Source organism: Polypterus senegalus, chromosome 5, assembly GCF_016835505.1.
Source record: "Polypterus senegalus isolate Bchr_013 chromosome 5, ASM1683550v1, whole genome shotgun sequence".
NCBI lineage: Eukaryota > Metazoa > Chordata > Cladistia > Polypteriformes > Polypteridae > Polypterus > Polypterus senegalus.
This window is the reverse complement of record NC_053158.1, coordinates 57,857,876-57,871,299: the sequence shown is the minus strand read 5'-3', so window position 1 is coordinate 57,871,299 and position 13,424 is coordinate 57,857,876. Positions and strand designations below refer to the sequence as shown.

Genomic DNA, 13,424 nt, shown 5'->3' with positions numbered 1-13,424 from the left:
AAAAGCGGTTGGGATTGTCCTTCCGTCCTGTAAGTGGAAAGTCCGCTTATCACAGACTTACTATTTGCAGCTTGCGGTACGAAGCGACATGATGTGAGTAGAGTTCTGGTGCTCCCATCGTTCCCTTGCTTTTGTGCGCGATGCGCTGGAAAAATAGACAAAATTATGTCTCTGGAAATAATTAATGTTGATGGAGTACAAATGCCATACTGCGTAGTAAATATCAGGGGGGTTCAAAAGGGCGACCTCAATATAGAAAAAAAGTTTATATTTCATCACAAAAATAACAGAAACTATGAGTATTAAAGTAATACCGCTCAAATGCAATATAACCAAATTAATGAGTTTGTATAAAATACCAAATTGATCTACATATTGAATTGCCTTAAGAACTGGTCAACTTAAAAGTTGGTCGCCTTAAAAGGCGGGTCAGCCTAGTACAGTATATATTGCATATGTTGTATATGCCAATGGATACTCACTCTTGATCTTTTGTGTAGCTCTCTGTCCGTTGAAGGATGGCTTGCTGCTGTCGCACTATTTGCAATTCAAGTGACTTTGGCAGGCTTGCTGTTTTTATATGCTACCCTGCAACTGGCGCTCAAGCTGGTTTTTGCATGATGGCTGATGAAACTTGTCAGCCTCTTTGCATAGCCTTCCCTTTTGAATATGCTGTACCCAGAAACCACTTAGAATTCCTTGCAGTTGCACACAAACCCATTAATGATGAGAAAGACACATCAGCAGTGGTCTTGAGCACTTTGTTGTCAGGGGGCAGAGCAGGGAGGGTGAATGTTGCTTTGGCATGTAATCAAGCAGTGGTGTCAATCATATGTTTTCATCATATGTGGATTAGACAAAAATTCTTGTGTAGGTCTGCAGATGTAGTGGTCGTTTGGCTGTCATCCTGCACTGAACTAATGCTGCAAATGCTACTCCAGATCTCAACTTCAAAACTCTCCAGGAATGCCTCAGAAAAAAAACAGTCCATTTTAGGTCTTCTCCTTGTTCTTCTTCTGACAATATAGCCAGCGCCAAGTGCCAGAGGACTCTCAATCTTTATATTGCTCTTTTCACAAGCTGGCTGCTGCTACACTAGTTACTAATCATGCAACCTTGACAGTCTTGCTGTTTTCACATGCTCCGATGAAGATGGCTCTGGAGAAGGCCCACCAAACTCCTCTCTAGCACAAGAGTCTTATTATCTCCTGGTTTCCAACTCCAGAATCCCCTAGCCACACGTGAGAAGTCACTTTTAAGGGATAACCCTGAAATGCTTGATATAAACCAGAAGAGTCAGCCCCGAGCAGCACAAAGCTGTTAGACCATCACACACATCTGCCTGATGGTCCCATAACTGACAGTCACTGTGTTCGCCTCACTTTTGGCATTCATTTTATTTTTAAAAGGAACTCAGGGAAACTACAGCAAATAATTCTTTTGCTACTTTACCTACTCCTATGTCTTTTTTAGCTTTCACTGCATAGACTGTAGGTGTGCATGTGAATATAAAAATTTTGAGTAGATTTATACATTTGTATTTATACTGTACATGTCTGTGTCAGGATGTGAGTCCATAGACAGTGTAAATCTAAAATGAGTCATTCAATCCAAATGAAATTTTGTGAACTTATTAGAACTGTAAATGATAGAAGTTTGTCACTAGTGGATTTTGCTCTACAGCAGTAACTAGATATATTGTGTATTATGTACATAGAAGGAAAGCATTGTGGAGGAGTCAAAATTTCAAAATCACAGCTTTATGTAGGTGGGAAAATCATGTGCTGGACACATTAGATATTTATTTTAATGCAGTATCTCCACTAGGGACCCTGGTGGCTTTATTCATGTAGGATTTCTTTTAAAGAAGCCTAAAAATTAGCTCTTGTTTTTTCTTTAAATCGTCAAGATAATGATAAACTGATTCTAGACAGGCCTTAATATTGTTTAAAAAATAAGGCACAGGCAAACATTTAAGAAATGTTTCAGCATTCTGCATATTTCTATTTACAAAGGTAGAAACAGTTACAGTCAGAGCATATTCTTCTTCAGGCAAAGATCACATACTGTTTTGAAAATGTTCTGAAATAAAAATAGACAGAATTAATGATAAAAAATGAAAATGGCAGCAGAACTGCTACTTCTCTTCCCTATAACACTGGCAGTTCCTTTCCTCCACTTGCTAGGCAAGTCAGCTCTCTTTTTGAGATTCTGACATGATCAGGGTGTCAGGTTTTAGAGCTGCATGCTTAACATTTTCATAGTCTCAGAAATGCATAGTTTTATTCATCTCCACAGAGCAAGTTTTTACAATCACACACACGCGCACACACATATATACTGTATATGTATATATATATATATATATATATATATATATATATATACATACACACTGTGTCTATACAAAGTATTCATCCTCTTGGACATTTTTTTTACTTTTGATATTGAATCACAGTGGATTTAATTTGGCTTTTTTGACATTGATGAACAGAAAATGGTCAAACGTTTTAGAACACCCTAATTTTTCCAGTTTTTATCAAAATTTAAGCAGTTCTTAATTGCAGTGGTTAACCTGAAGTTGTACAAAACTAGCAGTAAAATGCTAGAGATTAAAAAATATAAGGTTACCATAAACTGAAATGTAATGAGAGTTATGCAAAAAGTCCTTTTTCAGGGAACAATTAAAGGTCAAGATCTTACAGTATTTTCACAATAGAAGATAATTAAGACTTGAACGTTGATGCAAACAATTCCTACAGGTGTTCCAACTTTTGTTGATTACTTACAAATCCTTAGTCTGTAGAAAAGCACTGTTACAACAAAATGTATCACTACATCCTCCTAAGCATTATTTTAACAGTACTAAACCGCATATCACTATCATAATGGTGAGAAAAGGGCAATTAATAAGAGAAGACAGACAATAAGAACTCTTGAAAGTGTAGGTCTTTCCTTTAGAGAAATTGAAAAGAAAGCCAAAGTGTCAGGGACACCATCAATAGGACTTGGAAATTGGAGACAACTTTGACAGGAGGAGGTCTGGCAGATCCAAAGCCAAAAGAGAATCAGAAGACATGTTTCTGAGAGTCAACAGCTTGTGTGATAGATGTGTCACAGGACAGTGATCAAAGTAAGCAAGTGTCACTTTCAAATGATCTGCAGGTTTGACAGGTGAGAGTGGCAGTAAGAAAGTTGTTGCTAAAATTGAAAAATAAGAAGAAAAGGGTTTTTTGGACCAGGAACTACTGCCAATCTGAAGGCACTCTGAAATTAAAAAATTGGAGATATGTATACCGCATAGCTGTTAAACTGTTGGCCTCTGGAGCACCTATCATGCAAGAATAAGATGTAATTAGACTTTCATGAAATATCTAGTTGGTAATATTAAGAGATGGTAGCAGGGAGGTTCACTTCCTTATACTGTATATGCCCCCATGCTATTTTATATGCTGGACAAGTTCCTTGGGGGTTGCCCCATCATTTAAGAAGGAATTAGGGACCAGAACTGCACAATTATCTGTGATTGATAAGGAAAGTACTAGAACGACCATCCCAGGGTTTTCATGAGACATCCACATTCCAGAAAGTAATTCCTGGCCTTGGCTCAGAATTCATAAGGCAGGCAAGCTTGGAGTCCAGTGGGTTGGTAGATCTATCTATCTATCTATATATATAATAGAGAGAGAGAGTCAAAGTTTACTCTGTCTCCCTTTGAAGGTGAATTCAGGAGCAAAAAACACCTTGTGCGAAAAGTTGAGAAAGTACAGATGTCTCAAATCATATTCTTCCCTCTTTCCAGGAGTAAACTAGAAACATCTACAGATGGACACACCATAGGAGAGAACTGGAAGACAGCAGAAGACAACCTCATACAAGTAGGTCATAAATCAGTCACTTCACTTGTTCACTTTTTGAAGTGGCTGAAGACAGAACTCTGCCAAGGACAGACATTCAATTCTAGATTCTAAAAGTGACCCTACACTGTTAACTAGGCACAGGCTGTTTGGAGACCTATTGAATGGTAACATATTTAAACTGTCCTGTTAATCTTTAAGTGAACTAACTGTAAAAACTATAGGAAGCCAAGGACTAGAAGACATTAGAACACAGCTCCAACCTCGGTTCAGGGGGTAATCATTATCACCAGAGCCTTTAAGCTATCTCCCATTTGCATGCACATGACAGTATATATAAACATTATCGCAGATGACACAGTGGCACACTGAGTAGTCTAAGAATATAAGATGTTTGCTAAGCAAGAAGAGACCAATCAGTTAATTAAAGGTAGCTGATTAACAGTTAGGTTGTCTCACAATCTCATCCAGATACTTTTTAAAATTTGTCAAGGTTTCTGTTTTAACCGTGTGACTTGGTAGTTTGTTCCAGATTCCAATGTCATTTTCTGCAAAAATCTGTTTCCTGGCTTCAGTCTAACTGCAGTTTCCCTTAACTTTCACTAATGATTATGTAATTGAGTATGTAATTCCACTAATACCTCAAGTACGTAATTCACTAATTGAATGAATCCAACAGGATCAGCTTTATCAATGCCTTTGAAAATTCAGAAGGCCCAGGTTAGGTCCCATCATAGTCTTCATTTGTCAAGACCACAAAAGTTTAAATTAGTCTATAAGAGTCAGACATGTCTTTTGTTATGCCAGTCGCAAATATTTAAACTGCCTCGGCTGCAAGCCTGACAAGTAGAGGGGTAGGGGAGCAATGAAATTCCCTGAGCCCATAATTCCAAGGAGCCTGAATAGTACTTTTTTTAACAAACTCCATGGGGAACCCTTCCCTTTTACTGAAGTAAATGCCCATGGGAACACCCTCCTCTCTTCATCTGTCGCTGAACCCCACAGGGTCCCCTTCATCCCTTTCTACAACTCCCGCTAAACCAAAAATAGGTAAAACCATTTTTTATGGGGCCAGCGTTTACTTTTGACTCCCTGCCTGGCTGGACTGCAGTACAGACTTGCTTCACATGCTTATTTAATTCTCCTGGCACAGTGGATGGTAAGCAACCGCAAAGGTGATTTTAAAATCAGACTGTGAAACTGGAATAAAAACTGTTTTCTAGAATGAAAAAAATTGTTTTCTAGAGTACCAAGAAGTATTGTTATCAAAAACCAATATCTGGCTAAACCATACACAAAAGCAAAACAACAATTACCAGGGGTCATTACCAAAATAAATGAGAATATCACCACTGCCAAAATGTTAAGACTATGAATTAGTTTGAGATGAGGGAAGCTATGAGTTGTTAAACACTAACACTATGACTGCAAGACTAAAACTATCCTACGTATCTCAGAAAGAGAGCTGCAGCATTATATTGAGCTTTATTAACAGAACAATAATGATGCGACAGGCAGTGCATCTTTGCAGGCATTCCTAGAAACTTACCAACAAGCTTTTGAGACTTTAAAATGGTGCTGTGACATAATTAGAAATAATGAATCCAAAACATTGTCATGATCTTTAAAAATAAAACTTTAAGAATATTCATAAGAAATAAATAAAAAATATATATCTAAGATAAAATACTGTATGTTTTTTTTTTTTGCTGAAATGTCTGAGGTTTACCATTCCTTTACGGTCTTGGGTCCTGAGATGCACATGGTTGCTGTTTTCTGCAGAACTGCTAGTGCTGTGGTTTCTTTTTTGTAGAAGAAGAAATGCACCCAGTAGTACAAATTTGGCCTTACTAATGCATTAGAGTTGAAGCTTAACATCTATTGATTTACTGCACATTTAACAATTTTTAGAATTCAATTTAACATTACATTTGTCTTTTTAATTGCCTCTAGACATTGCCTACAGAAGTTTGTGTGTAGGCAACGTGAAAAATATTATATATATAATTTCAAGATGGTATTTTTTTAAATAGAATTTTCCTGTTCTCTTTCTGTCTGCAAATATTTTTTTCAACTTATGGTAATTTCAGATGCTGAATTAATTTAAAATAAGTTCTTCAATGAGATCTGCTGGTGGACAGCTAGAATTTGTTGTTAAGCAAATTTCATACAAAATTACTCATAAGAGATTTATGTATTTTTCCCTCAATGGACTCCTGCACTTCTATGAGGGAGAACAGATTCAGTTTGATAAGTAAACTTACAGAAAGTTTTATGGATTTAAAAGAAAACAGTATGCAGGCTGAAGGCCCTATTCACACTACTTTTCTGTTTTCCTTTATTAACTCATAACAGAAGAAAAACATCTTCCCACATAGCGGACACAGAAGAGTCGCTTCCATGTGTTGCTGCCTGCATCTAAATTGCATTTTGTGAGGTCTGAATGCTGAATACATGCACAAAAGACAAATAATTTACCAGGCGGTACAGTTTTCCAATAAATACCATGGTTGGCCGAGTTATAATCCCTGAGTTTCACCCATACGTGCATATACCATCATCCTCTGCTTCCTGTGACTGAGCCAATTTTGCACCCATCTACAAGCAGCACCCTAAACTCCCACTTTGTTTAATTTCATGCCAAACCTCTCATGTGGCATCTTATCAAATGCTTTCTGAAAGTCAAGATAAATAACATCATCTGCTCCACTGCGTCCTGCCCGGGGTTTGTTTCCTGCCTTGCGCCCTGTGTTGGCTGACCCACGTGACCCTGTAGTTAGGATATAGCGGGTTGGATAATGAATGGATGGACGGATCTGCTCCAATTTGATTATATCGTTTTGTTGCTTCCTCATAGAACTCTAACATGTTAGTAAAACACAACCTCCCTCTTTCTGAACCCATGCTGACTGTTCAGAAAAACTCCTGTTCTTGCCAAGTGTTGCTCAATCTTATTCTTAATAATTCCTTCCATTAATTTTTCTGTGATGCACATTACACTTACTGGCCTATAGTTGGTTGGGTCTGTCTGATCACCCTTTTTATATAATGGGATGATATTTGCCCTAACCCTAAGCCTAACTCTAACCCTTTGGAATTTCCCCAGGGCACAGTGACTATCTAAAAATGTGTATCAAAAGTTTATATATGTACTCACTAACCTCCTTAAGAACTTGAGCATGATACCGAGTAAACAGGTGTGACTTAATGCTGACTTTAATACGCCATTGTTTTGCTATTTGCTTCTTTGACTTAATACATGGTTAATATGAGAGTGGTGGTGCCTTTTAAAAAGATGTAGAAGAAATTGTGTGAGCCTTTGGGATTACATATTCATTGGGTGTTTGCTTTATAGGAAGCATTTCAGAGATCTTGAACCCAGTCCATAAGATAATACCTCATACTGAGCTTGTCGTGAGATAACCGTAGAATCATTTATTGACTTTTACCCGATTGATTGCCCATGAACTGAATACATAAACTTGTAAGGCCTAATAAGCTGCCATACATGAGAAGACACACTTGGACACACCTTGCTCCCTGACCCCAGTTGTTTCTCTGTTAATGAACTGTAAATTCTTAATATTATTATAATTACCCATCATATTTATAATATAGTTACTGAATTCAATATAGTTACTGAATTCTCTCTAGTTACTGGGCAGAGACCCATTTCTAGCTGGTGAAGAAAGATATGTTTAACAAGCTCAGCTGAAGACAGCCTGAAAGTAATAAAGTAGCCCCTTTGTTCCTTTTGAACAGCAGGCAATTATGTGTGATGGCTAAGTGAACTAACATGTTGGCCTTTCACCTCCTGAGCCCAATTATCACATTAAGTGCAGAAACAAAAGATGAGCCAAAACATGCATTGTTCTCCTGACTGTGACTTACAGGAAATTATGCGCATCACCCCCACGCTGAATGTGTATTCTTTTCTTTAATCTGCATAGATAGCTACAGGACATCAGCATTCTTTATCTATTGCATTCCATTTCCAAGTCTTGTACCTCACAAGAGAATGTCTCACTGTAGGAAATCAGTGACCTTTCTGAAGCTGAGGGCAAAGGGTTGAAATCAATACTAATTTTGATCTGTCATTTATATCAGGCACCACAAGGATGGCTGTGCTTCCAGATAAACACACAAATGATCTCAGTAGAACATGAATGGCGGAGTGGCGGTTGTGGCTCCTTCCAGTGCCAATCCTGTAGACATGTGTTATTAGTGGGTCAAGACTGGGATTGTCACTGTATTCTGTTTGTGAAGATTAGATATTTGTGACAATGTTACACTCAGTAAAGTACAAATCCATTTTCATCATTCACTTCGGGTATGGTTTTTCAACAAATAACTGTATGTCAGAATGCAAGTACAGGAGAGTGAGTCAATTATTTTTATTTATTTTATTTTTTTGCATAAAAATTCCACCATTTTAAACTGTGCAATTCCATGAGAATGAAAAAAGATAAAGTGCTGAAAATGTTCCAAATTAGATTGGTACCGTTTAAAGCAGAATACAAATCAGTTTTAAAAAGAACTTTAAGTACAATCATTGCAAATATCATTTGAATACAAAGCAGAACATTCACTTGTTGCAGTACCTTTTTATTTTTGTAACAAGTTCAGAGCTGTTATTTTTCAACAGAAGAGAAAATGATAATTACATGGTGAAACTGCCCTAGTCTCTCAAGCTTGAAAGGAGCATTATGAGTTCTGAATATACATAAAAAAAAAAGAATCAGGCGTCTCATTTGAAAGACATGTAATACCACATCTGTTCAAATTGTTCCTTTAGATGTACTTTTAGCTAAACAGAAATTTATTGTCTCCACTTCATGAAGAAATAGTACAGGGCAGTATGATGGAGTAGTGGTTTGCACTGCTGGCTCACAGCCCTCGGGTTCCAATCCAAGGCGAGGGAATTTTTGGAGTTTTTTCCAAGGATAATCCAGTCATTCTTGTCCATGTATACTATGTTAATTAATAACTATAAATGAGCTCTTCTTTGTACCCCAGATAGATAGATATTCACATACTGCAGCAGCAGCATACTGATAAAAAACAACATTAAATTAAAGAGTGATAAAAATGCAGGTAAAACACACAATAACTTTGTATAACGTTAACGTTTACCCCCCCGGGTGGAACTGAAGAGTCACATAATGTGGGGGAGGAATGATCTCCTCAGTCCGTCAGTGGAGCAGGACGGTGACAGCAGTCTGTCACTGAAGCTGCTCCTCTGTCTGGAGATGATTCCGTTCAGAGGATGCATCGGATTCTCCATGATTGACAGAGGCCTGCCCAGCACCCGTCACTCTGCCATGGATGTAAACCTGTCCACCTCCATGCCTACAATAGATCCTGCCTTCCTCACAAGTTTGTCCAGGCGTGAGGCGTCCCTCTTCTTTATGCTGCCTCCCCAGCACACCACCGCGTAGAAGAGGGCACTCCCCACAACCATCTGATAGAACATCTGCAGCATCTTATTGCAGATGTTGAAAGACGCCAGCCTTCTAAGGAAGTATTGTCAGTTATGTCCTTTCTTACACAAAGCATCAGTTTTGGCAGTTCAGTCCAATTTATCATCCAGCTGCACTCCCAGGTATTTATAGGTCTGCATCTTCTGCATACAGTCACCTCTGATGATCATGGGGTCCATGAGGGACCTGGTCCTTCTAAAATCCACCACCAGCTCCTTGGTTTTGCATCCTGTCTTAAAATAATTTAATTAGATGGGCTTACTACACATATTATTGCACTGTCTTCTTTTTCTCTGTTGCTTTGAATGCTTGCACCTTCTAATCATTTTACATACATTATAACTTGCTTTTTAAGTCCCTTTAGATAAAATGCCTGTTAAACATATAATAATAATAACAATAATACACATGACAAAGGTGACATACAGGAAAGGGAAATGCCAGAGACCTTCATGCCAGAGAGATTCAAATCGACAGAGAGCAAATAGACCTATGGTGCTCTAAAACTGCAAAGGACATCATTCACAAAAAAAGGAAAAGAGAGTGACAGCCATGGTGGAAACCTGTGATGTTTCTCCAAGTTGCTAGAGAGAAGTTGTCCTTGCAAGTACAATATGGGCCTGACCCACTCCTTAGAGAGAGGTGGATCAAGGAGAGCTGGAAATAGGACTGAATAACTATTGAATAGAGTAACTGGCCAGAAAAATTGGGCCCAGATAACAAATTCCAGACCAAGCCGAGAGAGGCTTGGTTGGTGGCAAATACTCTCCCACTTAACTGTATAAAAGGGTAGCACAGAGGCCCTATCCACACTTCTACATTTTCATTTAAAAACACACGTTTTCACTTAGTCCACACTAACCCCCGAAAATTGAGACTTTTGAAAACGCTTTTCAGAACTGTATACGTCTGAAAATGCACTTTCGGCATTGTAAAGTGGACAGGGGAAAATGCAGCTTTTTGAGAACACAGATTCTAATCACACTCTATTTATCATGTGTCCCTTTTTGCAATCAATTCTTTGGCCTCCAGTGTTACCACCCCTTCCAGGTTTCTTCAGCTGATCTGCACATTATCAGCGTAAGTTTTTGGTTGTTTTATTGTGGACAGACATACTTTTGTAAATGATGTGAGAGTACTAGTATGGACAGAGATCTTTTTTATTTAAATCATAGTAGCCTTAGACAGTGGGATCAGGTTGTTCCTTTTAGAGAATGGATATTAGATAAGTTACCAGTGAGACAATGCCCATTAGAGGCTACTAAGCTGCATACAAACATATTCTCCTCACTTCTGTAACCCAGAACAGGCAGAAACACCTAGCCCTACCCCCTATTTCCATGTCTGTTATAATATAACCTTTGATCTTTCTAATACATTAGACACTTAGAAATTTTTATTTTTGGAAATGGCTCTAATGCTGTGAAAGACACATATCTTGCCTGCTTCTAATGTGAAAAAAGCAATGTCAGTCAAAGTCAAAGGGAATAGACCTGTAAACTTGACATCTCAAATCAAGAAGACCGAGGAAAAAATAGTGTGAAACCACCTCAGACTACCCCAATTCAAAACAGCACCAGATCTCCTGCCATTGGCTTATTAGGAACATTTTGATATGGATGACACCATCATCCGTCTCCTACCCAGGGGCTACTCCCATTTGGATAGCTCATGCAAATAAATGAGGATCGTATTTCTTGAATTCTCTGGTAGTTTTAACACCATACAGCTCTAAGTGCTAGGAAATAAACTAAGGTCGATAAAAATAGATGCCCCCTAGTGTCCGAGATCACTGATTGCTAATGGGAGACTAGCAAAATAAGTACTTCAAAGAACAGTCCTTTTTCCCTTCCTGCTAAACCTAGGCGACTTTTTGTTTTTCCTTTGCTTGTTTTTTTTTGATTTTATGAAGACTAGGGGGCTTCACCAACTACTTGCTTCGCTCGCCAACCCCCCGTCCTGCGCTACGCGCCAGCCACTTTGCACCTGTGCCGCTCGCCTTTGTGGATTTCACTTTCACCAAACAACAGATTTCATTCTCACAGATACGCCTCTTCATTGGGAAGAAAAACTACTTTTCCCTGATGGCAACACAAATTAGACAAACTACAAGTCTCCAACTTAAAGTTGAAATCCAAACCATAGATTCAATCTCTTTTTGCTGTTCTGTTATTTCACTGAGTAATAATTTTCGTCTGTTTGCACTAATGCAATATTTGCTATCATTTTTTTGAGACTTTCAAATTTTAGTACTTTCATTTTGCCTAACCTGCTCTGCATGTGTATCGCACCAATGTTTTTGAACCTCTTTGCGACATTCTAATTTGTCTTCTATTCTTTGTCATTTATTTCCGGCCCCGGGCGTGGTTAAATCTTTTGGCACAAAGTCTCGTCTCACGGGACTTGAAAGTATCTCTCTGAAAAAGTCACGTCTCGTTCCAGGCTTAAAAGTCTTGTCTCGTCCCAGGATTTTTTATACGGTAGAGAGATAATGTGACTAACCTGGTAAGACTGCAAACAGCATTGGTAGTGATTTGATGTAGCGGAGTTTTGAGCAAATAACTTCCATGACAGCAACTTTCCTGCTACACATGCAACTGTTTTAGCATTTCAGTACTTTGTATTGGGGATTTGTTTTGCCTTTGGATAAATGAAAGAGAAAGATATATAAAATATACAAACTGAAATAACCTCACTTATGGAAAATGTGAAACAGTAAACTAATCCAGAATTGATGCCACACAGAATGCCACTATATTTTAAGTCAGACGATTTAAAAAAAATTGGCAAATGCTTTTAAATGCTATAAAATTTTAAAAAATTTCCATAAGCACTCTTTGTTTGAGATATCTCTAAGGAAACTTCCTTGAAGAATACGTGTATCAAATGTCAATGAAATTGGTCTACTTTTGGGCAAATTGTTAAATGAGAACAGACAGACATGACAACAACAGTAGGTGCTTTTAGCAGTATTTATGAGCACAGCAAAAATGGCAAGGGTCCACTGTGTTTTTCAGGTTATTTGAGGTCATTTTTGCACGTCTTTTATCAGTTCATTGTTGCAAGTGTCCTCATTTATGCAGTGATATGTTCAGAGGATATTAACAGGGGATGTCAACCGACCTAACAAGTTCAACAGAAAGGCCTGCCCTTCTTAGGACATTAGGCTGAACTCTTTAAAAGAAGTAACAGAAAAATGGACTTGGGCTAAACTGTTGGCTGTCATTGACAATGTCTCGGACCCTCAGTATGACACCTTGAAGAGTACCTTTAGCACAAGGCTAATTCTCCAACCGAGTGCTAGCAGCACTACACCTGGGAGATTTTAAATAACTGCTATGAGATTTATTAAAATTTTCTGCACCTTAAATAAATTCATTTTTAAATGTTTATAGACACATGTATTTATTTGAATTCCATTGTACTAAGGATATAAATCCCCCTTAATAAAATTAAAACTTAATCTTCCTTATGTTGTTCTTAGTGAAGGCTACCTTACATTAGGGTTCTTCTTTATTCTGTAAGTTAAATACTGTATGAATAAAACAGAAAATGAATGGATGGCTTTGCATAGTTGATTGTATGGTAGCAGTTTGATGCAGAAGGTTCATTCATCATTCCATTTACTTTACAGTTAGCAGCAAATGGTTGATTAAAAATCTTTTATGAAAGTATTTTAATGATACCTCAGCTCTTACGCTGCAACAGAACCATTTACTATAGCCTGTTATAGGAGGAAAAAAATTACATTTTTGTGTAGCACTTTGTCACATAGTCTAATAAAAAGAAGATAATGTGTTCTGTATTGTTAAACTACATTTAAGCTATTGGATTTAAGCAGAGATTTCTTGTAGTTTTAAAGTTCAATTCCTGCAGAAGCAGCATTTTAAATAACACATTTATTTTTTTCCTCTCTTAAATTAGATCTTGCTACTGACACTCAGCTCTGTCAATTAAGTTATTTTTTAAAGAAATCCATTTGCTATTTTGTAATTTTTTTTTTACTTTTATTTCCCTATCTCAGCATAAGCATGAATTCTTAAAATAAGTTAAATGTCTTTAGAAGATGCAACTTTTATTCCTGCTA

At 37.7% G+C, this 13,424-nt stretch overlaps 1 long non-coding RNA gene across 1 annotated transcript in view; it reads left to right on the top strand.

Moving 5' to 3' along the window:
- Positions 1–13,424, top strand: part of LOC120529976 — a 72,391-nt gene that overhangs the window by 9,375 nt on the left and 49,592 nt on the right. Inside the window, exon 2 of the long non-coding RNA XR_005633838.1 lies at positions 3,803–3,878. This is a non-coding gene — a long non-coding RNA (uncharacterized LOC120529976). The remainder of the gene's footprint in view (positions 1–3,802; positions 3,879–13,424) is intronic.